This window comes from Podarcis tiliguerta (genome assembly GCF_965153285.1).
Source record: "Podarcis tiliguerta genome assembly, chromosome: 17".
Lineage (NCBI taxonomy): Eukaryota > Metazoa > Chordata > Lepidosauria > Squamata > Lacertidae > Podarcis > Podarcis tiliguerta.
In genome coordinates this window covers 6,675,711-6,689,481 of record NC_139550.1, presented here as the reverse complement: position 1 = coordinate 6,689,481, position 13,771 = coordinate 6,675,711, and the positions used below count along the sequence as shown (strand labels likewise).

Sequence of the window (13,771 nt, the reverse complement as noted above, 5' to 3'; positions counted from 1 at the left end):
ACCGTCTTATATGAAATCTGGGCGGAACTTTAATACCCCATTTCTGAAGTCTGCTCATCTTAAGTTTTCATAGAACCCTCCCACCAATTCATGCTTAATCATTATGTGGCTTCATGTTTGTAAAATTCACGTATGAAATCAGCTTTAGGTGGTCAATATTGGGCTGGCTAAGACAGGATGTGTTGAATGCTGGAAGCTCACGAACTGGAGGTTGAATAAATACTTGAAATTCCTAAGGGCCTGAATCAAATTGTAAGCGGCTTGGGCAACTTCAGGCTTGAATTGCAGCCTCTTACCTTAGAAATCCATAACACGGAAGACTTGTCAAACATTTACCTTAAATCACAAGCTATTTTTATTGTTTGTCAATGAAATCGGGAAGTGACAGGGCAGGTAGAGTTTCTCTGTCTTTTAGAGAGAAATTGTGAACATTACACCTAACAACAAAAAGAGAAGAGACTTGTTATTGTTGTTTAGTCGTTTAGTCGTGTCCGACTCTTCGAGACGCCATGGACCAGAGCACGCCAGGCACTTCTGTCTTCCACTGCCCCCCGCAGTTTGGTCAAACTCATGCTGGTAACTTTGAGAACACTATCCAACCATCTCGTCCTCTGTTGTCCCCTTCTCCTTGTGCCCTCCATCTTTCCCAACATCAGGGTCTTTTCCAGGGAGTCTTCTCTTCTCATGAGGTGGCCAAAGTCTTGGAGCCTCAGCTTCAGGATCTGTCCTTCTAGTGAGCACTCAGGGCTGATTTCCTTAAGAATGGATCGGTTTGATCTTCTTGCAGCTCCGTATAGTTAAAGCTATGGTTTTCCCAGTAGTGATGTATGGAAGTGAGAGCTGGACCATAAAGAAGGCTGATCGCCGAAGAATTGATGCTTTTGAATTATGGTGCTGGACGAGACTCTTGAGAGTCCCATGGACTGCAAACCTATCCATTCTTAAGGAAATCAGCTCTGAGTGCTCACTGGAAGGACAAATCGTGAAGCTGAGGCTCCAGTACTTTGGCCACCTCATGAGAAGAGAAGACTCCCTGGAAAAGACCCTGATGTTGGGAAGGATGGAGGGCACAAGGAGAAGGGGGTGACAGAGGACGAGATGGTTGGGCAGCGTTCTCGAAGCTACGAACATGAGTTTGACCAGACTGTGGGAGGCAGTGGAGGACAGGAATGCCTGGGGTGCTCTGGTCCATGGGGTCACGAAGAGTCGGACATGACTAAACGACTGAACAACAACAACAACAACACCTCTGGTTGTGAAAGGGATCCGTTCCGGAGGCCCATTCGCAACATGAAAAGAACGTAACCTGAAGCACCATATTTGCGCACGTGTGCGGTGAGATTTGGTGCTTGTGCGCATGCACGAGCGGCGAAACCCGGAAGTAACCCTTTCCGGTACTTCCGGGTCGCTGCGGGACGTAACCTGAAAGAACGTAACATGAAGCAAACGTAACATGAGGTATTAGCTAAAGCAAACTTACTTCAAGCAATTATCTCACTTTCAGTTTTGCAGCCAACCCTTAACCCCGGTTTAGGTATTTACATGCAGTGCTGAACCATGATTAAAAGGGGGGAAAGAAGCACTATGGTTAATGTCAGGGAACTGCCATCAGTGCCGGAGGGAGAGAGCAAAATCCAGAGGGATTCCGGAGAGCGTCCCGGGATTGGGAGAGGCAGCCCATCTTCTGGGGAAGAGAATCAGCGTAGCACCAGTGGACAAGGGGGGCAGATGGGGGAAGCGGCGAGGCGGTCCCATGACTCCTTGCCAGGGACCAGCGGGGAGAGTAGAGGTCCTCTGCTGCCTACGCCCTCCTTGCGCAGAAGGCTTTCGCGCAGAGAGAGTAGGCGAAGACTAGGCGTCAAAGAGCTTCTTTGCTGGAAGAAGTTTAAGAAATGCCCACTGACGGATTCTGCCAGCGATTGAGACAGCCACGGGTGAGTGGCTGTCCGGACAGAAAAGGTTCACTCAGGCAATCCAGCCAGGTGTTTGCACCGGCTTACACACGAGCAACCCCTAGAACCATTACAGTTAAGCATTATGTTTCCCATTATGTCTAGGCGTACCGATATTAAAACACCTTTAATTTGTTTTGAGTTTCAATTTTACTCAGCCGTGGTCCATGGAAAGGATTTCCCTGAAAGTGAAATCAAAATACACTTCCCCCTTCACTGTGCTGTAAGAACAGCGCTAACATGATGGACTCTGACAGCTCTGCCTGGACCAGAATACCTAAGTATCAGCTGTACTTAAGAGGCAGAACTGGGGCATTTTCCATCATGAAAGCTGTAATTGCTACTACTGCTTTAAGCTTTAAAATGCAGCTGGGAACGACCAAGGAATCAAACTGTGTGTGCTTACTCTACTTACTTGGGAGCCCAGCTTTGGGGATTACAAGGCCATGAGGAGTATATACCATATGAGCGAAAGAGAGAGAGAAAGAGAGAGAAAGAGAAAGAGAGAGAATGACTGGGGGTGGGGAGAAGAGCAATTGAAAGACTGTCCTGAACAAAAGGCTTCAGAAAGACCATTCAAGCTCTCTTTGAAGATTACATTATAATGCCCTGGTTTTGTGATCCTTTGATCTCTTAATGCCAATGAAAAAAACGCCTTTTTGTTGTAAAATCATGCTTGTTGATATAAGTTCAGCGACAGTACAGCCCCCATCTAATTTTCAGTGTCATATAAAATGTTATTAACAGATAAGAGGGGCTAAAATTGAAAAGTATAAACCCCAGCCAGCACCTCTTATTATATACAGTGGTACCTCGGGTTACATACGCCTCAGGTTACAGACTCCCCTAACCCAGAAATAGTGCTTCAGGTTAAGAACTTTGCTTCAGGATGAGAACAGAAATCGTGCTCCGGCCGTGCGGCGGCAGCAGGAGGCCCCATTAGCTAAAGTGGTACCTCAGGTTAAGAACAATTTCAGGTTAAGAACAGACCTCCAGAACGAATTAAGTACTTAACCCGAGGTACCACTGTATAGGCTGCAATCTGATATCCACTAATTTGGGAATAAACACTACTGAACTCAGTGGGGTTTTATTCTGTGTAGACATGTAAATAACTGAACTGTTAATTTTAGTGCTTGTCCCTGGCTGCCCTGCCGTTCACCTCTCCCCCCAATTCCCATCCTTTTCTCAAAGGACAGCAATCTCAAGCAGACCACCCATCTTACTTTACCCTTACAACAACATTGGGAGGAAATTGTGCAGCAAGACACATCTTTCCTAAGGGCATCCTGCAAATTGCATGACTGTGGATTTCAGCCAGAATTCTGTTGGCTGGAGGATAATCTACAAATAGGCCCTGGAACTACAAATCGGGACTGCATGCTCCTTGAAGCCACAGACTTGAAGCTGATCTGGCTCAGGTGGTTACAGTCACTGGCATGCCTTATTATTATTATTATTATTATTATTATTATTAGCTGGAAATACATCCAGTGGCATCTGATGATGAAACTGAAATGCCTTCTCTCTCAAGGCAACCAAAAAGATGCAGCAAGGAAAGGTTAATTCAGAAGACGAGAGGTAACTGGGCTCTTCCACGCCACTTGACCAAGCTAGGCTGTAGAGTTAGATGCCACAGTACAAACTATTGAGATAAGTGTTGGCATTTCAGAATGCTGGATTCAATTCAGCTCTGCTCCACAGGCCTTTAAGTCCCCTTGAGGATCAAGGGACAGAGATGAAAGGTTATGCAGTTGCTCCAGGACCCAGAAGCGACTAAACAGCTGTTAGAATGTGGCTTAGAGGGTTGGTGCCTCCTCGCTGTGCCAACTCCCCAAAAAGTCGTCTGGGTAGAATACCTGCGCTTTGGAGGAAATGGGAAGGGGGCCCTCTGGGAGCAGTAACTCTGGCTGTTTGCCCAGACTTCTGAGTCACCGGGGACTGGGCTCTCTTGAGAAATAGATCACCTTTGATCACCCTTTGATTGCTTAAATTTGTCGTAACCAAGCTTGGTAACTGGCGGAGGGCCCAGACGACAGCTGGGAACTGACATGCAGTATACTCAGCCTCTCTCATGGCCCCATCTCTGCCAACCGGCGTTGGGAGGGCTGTTCCACAAAACACAGAGACACCCATGCATATTTATTTTTTGCATCTGCAAAGGCTTCCAGCACCATAAACGTGATCTACTTCACAAGGTCTGGGGGAGCTTTGAACTGCAGAAATTCTACAGAGACAACCATGAAGAGTCTCAGCACTCTCAGATTTCTTCCTATAAACCTAAAAATGTAAGACTGTCATCATGCAGCCCCCATTGAAGGAACTGTTGTGCTCTTCACAATCCTGGATTCGTATGAAGTCAGGGCAGGGTTGCCCAGCAATGTGAGTATACTATAGTTATGGTCCTAATGAAAGGGACCAGAAAGCAACTTTTATGTGACAGCTATGATCACAATGCCTCATATTTGCTTGTGTTGATCCTGTGCCTGCTACTTTTGCGCCTTCCATTTCTTCCAGCAATCAGTTCATAGCTGTCAACTTACAGATTTGGAAATAAGGGACCAGCGGCCTCGATAATAAGGGATCAGCAGCCAAAATAAGGGATTTTAGTCAACCATCAGCCAAGCGAAGCCTCAAGCGGTGGTTCCCACAGCGCAGCAACCCGGCCAAGGGGATGCAGCAAGGTAAACCACCGTCACCTCTCTGCTGGGAAGCGCTGAGCAAAGGCGAGTCCCCAGGCAATGCGGCCGATTTGATCGGCACAAAGCATGCAAGCTCCACGCCCCCAGTCATTCTCAGACTCCTTACTGGGTGCGCAATGCAGCCAAGCAACACAGTTGGAGCCTCCCTCCTCCCTGGCCGGCAGGGAGGGAGGGAGAGGAGCTGCTTCCTTTGAAACCCGGGAAATTTAAGGGACATCATCAATAAGGGACAGCAGCGGGACATGGCGCTGGGATAAAGGACTTTCCCGCCAAATAAGGGACGGTTGACAGCTATGAATCAGTTGCCATTCCTTGATTTGTAGCTGCGGCCTTCCCACTGACAATACATAGGCTGAAAGATCTCTAGGACAGGAACCTGACTTGTGTTTCTTTGCAAAGTGCCCTATAATGAATATATCCTGGTACCAAATATTCCTCCCTACCATGGCATGACCAAGAAATACAACCCAGGTTGTTTTGCGTGGAATGCACATTTTGAGGTGCTTTCAAATATGCATGCAAACAGCTTATTTATTCATCTTGGGTTGGGGCACTGTTGAGGGGGTTTTGTTGGAGGGGGTACTGTTGCTGTTGATACTAATTTTTTTGTATCTTTATTTTGGATTTACGTGGAAATTGTTCAATTTGGTTGTATACTTTTGGAAGTTTTGTTTTTTATTTATAACTGCTTTTATGTGCGTAGTTATGTGGGGGGTTTTATACGTTGTAAGCCACCTTGAACACAGTTTTAACTTTGGAAAGGCGGCATACAAATAAAATGATTGATTGGTTGGATCCAAATAGGAGGCAGCTTGATTTTGCAATGGCCAGGATTTGCCATGGTCCAGGAATGGATTTCAGCCCTATTCCCAGCTTCCAATTTTGTGGTTCATCTCAGGTGCCCAAATGCCATAGGCGGACCTTGGCACCTCAAATTTCAGCAGTGCCCTGTGCAATGCCAAAATCTGCTACCCCCCGGCTGTTGGTACATCTAGATCAGGGGTAGGCAAACTCAGGCCCAGGGGCCAGGTGCGGCCCAATTGCCTTCTCAATCTGGTCCAGGAATCAGCGTGTTTTTACATGAGTAAAAAGTGTCCTATTATTTAAAATGCACCTCTGAGTTATTTGTGGGCCTGCCTGGTGTTTTTACATGAGTAGAATGTGTCCTTTTATTTAAAATGCATCTCTGGGTTATAGGAATTCATTCCTATTTTCCCCCACCCAAAATATAGTCCGGCCCCCCACAAGGTGTGACGGACAGTGGACCAGCCCCCTGCTGAAAAAGTTTGCTGACCCCTGATCTAGATGTGAACTACCTACACTGACTTTGCAGGGTTGCAGGCATCTCCAATCTGTTTTACGAAGCTCTCTTCCTCTGCGTACATTCTGCCCCGTGATAACAGTAGTCATTTTGCTAGTAAACAGTAAGAGCCCCCTCTCTGCCTCTCCCAAAGACTGGCTCTTCACAACTGTGTGTGTAAAAGGAAAAAAAAAATCCCTGCAGCCTCTTTGACAGCAATGCAGGCACGCAAGCAGGCACCCAGCGCAGAACCGAGTGCGTGGGAAGGTTTGCATGCCTCACTGATATAGGGTAATTAAATACAGACATACATTAACCAGCAGGCTAATCAACTGTGCCATGACAAATCTGGCCTGATTCAACCCTGTGTCAAACTCCAAGGAGGGCTGACCCAAATAGATCGGCAATAAAGAAGACAAATGGATTCGCACATTTTGTCCGCAGATTCAAACCTGGAGCCTTACTGCTTGCTACCTGCTCTCTCATTGCGACGATTCAGCCAACCTTCTCTATTTTTTTGTTTGGTTTTAGAAAATCCATGTTAACTGAGCTTTTGTTTAACCTGATCTGACAGTGCTGATAACATGCTGGAAATTAAAGCTTCTGTGCAGCAGAAGTTTCTGAACAGCTCGCCAATGAAATCAATTTCCAGCTGGAGCACAACGGACTGCTATTTATGCTTGCCTGTTTTTAAAGGGCTACGATATAGCAATGGGCGGAGGGGGGGTTGCAACAGCAGCTACAGGCATTGTACTTTAACATGCATTTGTGAACACTGGCTACTTTATGATGTTCTGTGGCTGTGCAGAGGGGTTCGTGTGACTGTATATTGCTGAGACCCTTTGAGGGATAAGGTGTCTCTCGTGCGTCATTCCTCATAGAATCATAGAGTTGGAAGAGACCACAAGGACCATCGAGTCCAACCCCCTGCCAAGCAGGAAACACCATCAGAGCACTCCTGACATATGGCTGTCAAGCCTCTGCTTAAAGACCTCCAAAGAAGGAGACTCCACCACACTCCTTGGCTGCAAATTCCACTGTCGAACAGCTCTTACTGTCAGGAAGTCTTCTTTCTTGTAGTTTGGATCCATTGCTCCGTGTCCGCTTCTCTGGAGCAGCAGAAAACAACCTTTCTCCCTCCTCTATGTGACATCCTTTTATATATTTGAACATGGCTACCATATCACCCCTTAACCTCTTCTTCTCCAGGCTAAACATGCCCAGCTCCCTTAGCCTGGAGAAGAGGGAGAAAGCTGCCATTAGCTGCCAACCCCAGAGATCTGGCTATTCATAGGCTATTCTCACACCTACAGAACTCCCAAATACACCTATAGCTAATTTCTGATGGTAGAAACTAGACTGGCCAGTTTCACAGACGGTGTGCAAATCTTACCTGTTGCAATGTTGGATCCAAGTGCTGGGGTGTCCCCCCCCCCACATGTGGATGAATGGAAGTCCGTCACAGATATGGGAGAACGTGGGGGGGGGGGGAGGGCGGTAGTGCGATGGCTAAACCAGGTGACCCCCCCCCCTCGTTTGGGATCCCTTAGTGTCTGGAAGAAGAGCAAATTCTGCCCATTCTCAACATGTGCTAGACTGCAGCTTATTTACCATATTTTTTGCTCTATAAGACTCACTTTTTCCCTCCTGAAAAGTAAGGGGAAATGTGTGTGCGTCTTATGGAGCGAATGCAGGCTGTGCAGCTATCCCAGAAGCCAGAACAGTGAGAGGGATTGTTGCTTTCACTGCACAGTGATCCCTCTTACTGTTCTGGCTTCTGAGATTCAGAATATTTTTTTTCTTGTTTTCCTCCTCCAAAAACTCGGTGTGTCTTGTGGTCTGGTGCGTCTTATAGAGCGAAAAATACGGTGCTTTGTCGCTGCAGGTCGGCCACTTGTGACACCTTGCCCATCCATGAGGCAAGGTGAGGCGACCGCCTCAGGTGGCAGAACCCACGGGGGCAGCAGGTCCAGATGTATATCCTTCTCCCCCACCACAAAATTATTTGGATCACAACACGATAAAGATATCCCTGTGTCTTTCATGTTACCTGTTCAATTTACCTTTTCAAAAAGTCTTCCTAACAAACCCCCCCCCCCAGCAACAAGAGACAGAGACCCAACTAACCAATCAATGCTCTGACGCTTGCAGATGTTTGTGGAAGAGTTGCATTTTGTACCCGGAGTATTAATTAAACCAATAAGCAGCTAAGGAGGACAGGCAGCAGCAATGCTTTTCAGACTGTGTGCTGGTGTGCACTAGTTTGCCGTGAGGCATTCATTAATTTCAAACTCCTAAGAGCCCCAAGGGACACGGGTGGCGCTGTGGGTTAAACCACAGAGCCTAGGACTTGCTGATCAGAAGGTTGGGGGTTCAAATCCCCGCGACGGGGCTGAGCTCCGGTTGCTCGGTCCCTGCTCCTGCCAACCTAGCAGTTCAAAAGCACATCAAAGTGCAAGTAGACAAATAGGTACCACTCCGGCGGGAAGGTAAACGGCGTTTCCGTGTGCTGCTCTGGTACGCCAGAAGCAGCTTAGTCATGCTGGCCACATGACCTGGAAGCTGTCTGCGGACAAATGCCGGCTCCCTCGGCCAATAAAGCGAGATGAGCGCCACAACCCCAGAGTCGGTCACGACTGGACCTAAAGGTCAGGGATCCCTTTACCTTTACCTTTAAGAGCCCCAAACAGCCACCAACAGAGGCGGCACCCGCTTGGTGTCAATGTGTTTTAGTGCTCTGGCCTTGCCTTCTCCCATTTACCTTTCGCTCTACCACATCTCTGCCATGTGGATGACTGGATCATCCCATCCCTCCTGATGTAGAGACTCAGCAGAATGATCTGCCCTCTGAAGAGGCTGTCCGTTGCTTCTCTGTATGAAGCACTTATCTGTGATTGCCGCTTTTCTTTTTAATTTTTTTAAAATTAAATTTTCTAATTTACATTTCAAAATATTCATTTAAACTACCTTAAATCCATAGCTTCCCTTCTTCTCTTGCCATGGTTCATTTTGCACGCCATACATCCCTGCATATTTTACATGAACTAAGCCATTCAGCAATCCGTTGTAACATCCATCAAAACTTATTTACACTGTCGAATTTATCTTAATGCTACCAGCGTTTTTAAATAAACACAATTTTCACCCATATATTCAGTAAACATTTTCCAGTCTTCTTTAAACACACATTCTCTTATTCTATATGTTAAATCTGCAAGCTGCATGTATTCCATCAGTTTAAGTTGCCATTCTTCTTTGGTTGGGACCTCGCTCGTTTCCATTATTGGGCTAACAAAACACGGGCCGCAGAAGTAGGATACATAAATAAATAGTCTTTTTTGACACCTGGGAATTTTCCTCTGAATTACCTCCAACCAAAAGGACTCTGGGTTGTTTTTTAAAGGTACTTTTAAACATTTTTGTGATTGCCGCAGACAAAGAACAGTGGCTCACAGAGATACAAAAGGAATGGGGGCTTCATTGTGGGTATGCAATTCTTACTCTGTTGTATCCTAAATGTAAGCTGTGTGTGTAAGACTAAAATGTAACTATTATTATTATTATTATTATTATATTCAGAAAAATGTGCCTAAGCTTGGGAAACTCTGTTCACAGATGAACCAAGCCGGAAGGTAATTATTATCATTTTTTTAAAAAAGGAAGAGAGTTATTTCATTAAGAGGGGCTGCAGGTTATTCCGGACTCCAATGTTGCATCTCAAGGATGTCAGAGAAGCTTTCCTTGAGGGCAAAGCTACAGTCCTCGAAGAGAACTGCTGTTGTAGAATTAGTCATAGCATTACAGAAGCCAGCAACAGCTGGCAAGGGAAGGTTGACAGCAGTCTGACTGAAGCCCACTGGCAACAGATTCCTGTTGTGTTCTTCTTACTTCCCTGCCATGACTTTCCCCAGTTCCTGAGATTTCCCTTCTGCACCAGAGGTTTGTTCTGCAAATGGTTATGCTTAAAGTCCCTGGCCTAAAGCATGGTACACACACAAAGAGGGATTCAAGCATTTTAACACACAGATTGGCGTCAACTCAGGTTATGTTTTCTGACAAACGAACAGGAACACAGGGAGCTACCTTACACCTAAATCAGATCACTGGTCTCAGCCTAGAGTTCAGAATTATCTACAGAAGCACTTCCAAACATAGCTGTCAATCGTCCCTTATTTGGCAGGACAGTCCCTTATCCCAGCGCCATGTCCCGCTGCTGTCCCTTATTGATGATGTCCCTTAAATTTCCCGAGTTTCAAAGGAAGCAGCTCCTCTCCCTCCTTGCCAGCCAGGGAGGAGGGAGGCTCGAACTGTGTTGCTTGGCTGCGTTGCTCACCCAATAAGAAGTCTAAGAACGACTGGGGGGTGGAGCTTGAATGCCTTGGGCCGATCAAATCGGCCGCGTTGCCTGGGGACTCGCCTTTGCTCAGCGCTTCCCAGCAGAGTGGTGACGGTGGTTTTCCTTGAGGCTTCGTTTGGCTACTGGCTGGGCTTTCTGCCTTTGGCTTGGAGGTGCTCAGAAGTTGAACATACCTGTGCTTGGGAAATCCCTTATTTTGGCTTCTGATCTTTTATTTTCGAGGCTGCTGGTCCCTTATTTTCAAATCTGTAAATTGACAGCTATGCTTCCAAACTTCCCTCCACCCATGGACCACATGAAAACTGCTGAGGGTCTTGGTGGACTACTTCTTCTGTCTGTTGCGGCAATTGTAATGCACTGTGCTAGATTTTTAATTGCATTTTTTACAAACACACTGCTGACTACCTGGTTGAAGCTCCTGGGCTGCTGGTGATCTGTGGACCACAGGTTGTACCACTGAGCAATGGCCTTTCCCCCTCAAAATGCTTTTCGGTGTCTGTTTGCTCTATCCTGGCATATTATGCAATTTGCTGTAGCCCTACCGTACGCACATACACCACAGCCTAGGGACTCATTTTCACTTCCAGGGACCACATCAACCATATCACCGGCTTTATTAGCAATTTCTGAGCCTTTCCTGCCCAGAAAGCATATTTAATTATCTGCAGGGTAGATTTCCCTTGCTAATATCCACATTTCATGTAAAGGGTTGCCAGAACAGGCATGAGCTCTGTAACCTCCTATTTAGGGTAGCAGATCATCTGGAGCAACAAGCAAATATTGCATGAAGGTTCAGTCCATCAAACAGGAAGATTCCTCTTTACATACCGCTCCCCACTCCTTTAAAATTAACTCCTGGCTACCAAAGGCAAGTACAGAAGCAATTCTGACTCTCTCTTACATGAGATTAAGAGACTGGGAGCTGTAGGATCATGTAGTCCCCCCCCCCCCACTTAGTTCCTCCCTCTCTCCTACTTTAATCACAGTTAAGAAATACTGGCCAGTCCCTATTTTCCAGGGACAGTCCTGGATTTACAGAAGCTGCCCCAGTTTCTGATTTGATCCTAGTCCCACTTTTCCTTAGGACATCCCTATTTGCATTGGAGAAATCATAGAATCATAGAGTTGGAAGAGACCACAAGGGCCATCGAGTCCAACCCCCTGCCAAGCAGGAAACACCATCAGATGTTGTTGGAGGGTATTGAGTTATGTGATCCCCGAGCCAAAGAGATAAATACAACCTTTGGAATACAGCCCTGTATAGGGGAGGTTTTTTTTTTTTAAAAAAAAAAGTTTAATGTTTTATTATGTTTTTCTAGATTTTGGAAGCTGTCCAGAGTGGCTGGGGCAACCCAGTCAGATGGGTGGAATATAAATATTTATTATTGTTATTGTTATTATTGAATAGGATGTCCCTGTTTTCATCGGAGAAATGTTGGAGGGTACGTAAAAACCATGGTTCAGACTAACAAGAATTTGAAATGCGGTTTCAAACTGGTTTTCCAGATAGGAATCCTAGCTAAGTCTTACCCCAGTTAAAACACCAGTGTGGAAGGACCCTAAAAGCAGAGTTAAAGCAGCAAGGGGGAAGTCTCCTCTCAAGAAGAGCAGAAAGCATGTGAGCCATGGATGGCTCTGAATCTTTTAGCCTCCATGGAGGAGCCAGTGTTATGTCTACATTGTCAGTGATGCAGGAGTGTCCAACCACGCAAATCAATTCACCAAGAGCAAGCTTGGTGGATCACACCAGCTAGCACACAGCGTACCACAAGAGTATAACAAAGCTCGATTTGTGATAATGTTCTTAGCGGATGCACTCTCAAAGGGCCTTTTCAGGAGGCAGAAAATATTCCTGCTGGATTACTTAGATAAGAGTCACTTCCCTGTACAAAAGGCTGGGGTATTTTGTTCATTTCCTTAGTTGGAGAACTTGGCTCACCTTCTCCTGAGGAACATAAAGGAAAGCTGGTTTGCAGTGGAAATTATGTGACAGTATTTCCTACAGTCTTCGGGGAGGAAACCATCTCTAAGGATTAAAAAAAAAGGCCCTGTGTAACCACTTGGTACTGGCCCAAGCACACAATGAGTGAACAGCGTAGAGGGGTTCAAAGTACAATACATATCACATGTATCAAGAGCTGGGTTAATAGTAAAGAGAGTGCATGGACCAAAAACTAATTCTGAGCACATAATGTATACATTACATGGAAGCTACTCATTACTTCATTCTGGAAGCTTGGCATGGTTAGACAAGCCCAGCATTCAACAATGATGTCTTTAAGCTTCTAGTCCTTTGATTTATCACTCGCTATTCCATCTTGGGACGCGGGTGGCTCTGTGGGTTAAACCACAGAGCCTAGGACTTGCCGATCAGAAGGTTGGCGGTTCGAATCCCCGCGACGGGGTGAGCTCCCCTTGCTCATTCCCTGCTCCTGCCAACCTAACAGTTTGAAAGCACATCAAAGTGCAAGTAGATAAATAGGTACCACTCTGGCGGGAAGGTAAACGGCGTTTCCGTGCGCTGCTCTGGTTCTCCAGAAGCGGCTTCGTTATGCTGGCCACATGACCCGGAAGCTGTACGCCGGCTCCCTCGGCCAATAAAGCGAGATGAGCGCCGCAACCCCAAAGTCGGTCACACCTGGACCTAATGGTCAGGGGTCCCTTTACTTTTTTATTCCATCTCAGGCCCCAATGTCCCTCAGTCTCCTCGTGCCTCGTTCCTTCCCTGCTCACCCCGTTTTGTAACAAAGGAATCCAAAGATAGTTGGGCCAATAAAATAACACAAAACGTTGCGGACAGGTAGTTTTTGCTAACTTATCTCTGAGGCTGACATATGCCAGTCTTTTTAGTTATGTTCAGAGGCTGTGTGTCACTGCACACTTAGCTATGTGTGGGGTTCAGGCAGGTGGCAAAAGTGCAAGACAGCTATTGCCCTCGAGCTCAGCCTGTGGGCTCCTGAGAAGACACAAAACAGGAGGCTGTACTGGTCTGATCTGGCCAGACTGCTCTCATTTTCTTAATTTTAAAAAAGCAACAGCGACGCAAATGCCATAGCCTGTCCATTCATCACAGTTCTGCTTATTATAAGGGGAGAAATGACAGCCGCCATGAAATTGCAGCTGATCAACCTTGCATCTTCCTTCAGATATTAAAATCATTAAAATCCTTCTCCGTTTTCTTTTCTACATGCCTTGTGCATCACCCTTTCCTAGGCTCTTGCTTTTCTTGGCCCAACTGCTCCCACCTTTTCCTGCTTCTTCTACTAATACTCAATCCTCTCTACCTCCAGAGCAGAGCTTCTTGTCACCCCATCTAGCCTTATCTTGGGTTCCTATTTCTTAGCCTCCTCCCTATCTTGCTCCCTTTCTTCTGCCATCCTGCCTCTGGTTTCCCAGTCCCAAAGCTCAGTCTGCCTGCGACACAAGTGTACATAGGAAGTGTAGATAGGGGCGCAGGTCT

At 46.3% G+C, this 13,771-nt stretch overlaps 1 protein-coding gene across 1 annotated transcript in view; it reads right to left on the bottom strand.

The window, feature by feature from the left end:
- SHB (SH2 domain containing adaptor protein B) overlaps nucleotides 1–13,771 on the bottom strand; it is a 141,654-nt gene that overhangs the window by 54,401 nt on the left and 73,482 nt on the right. The window lies entirely within an intron of this gene.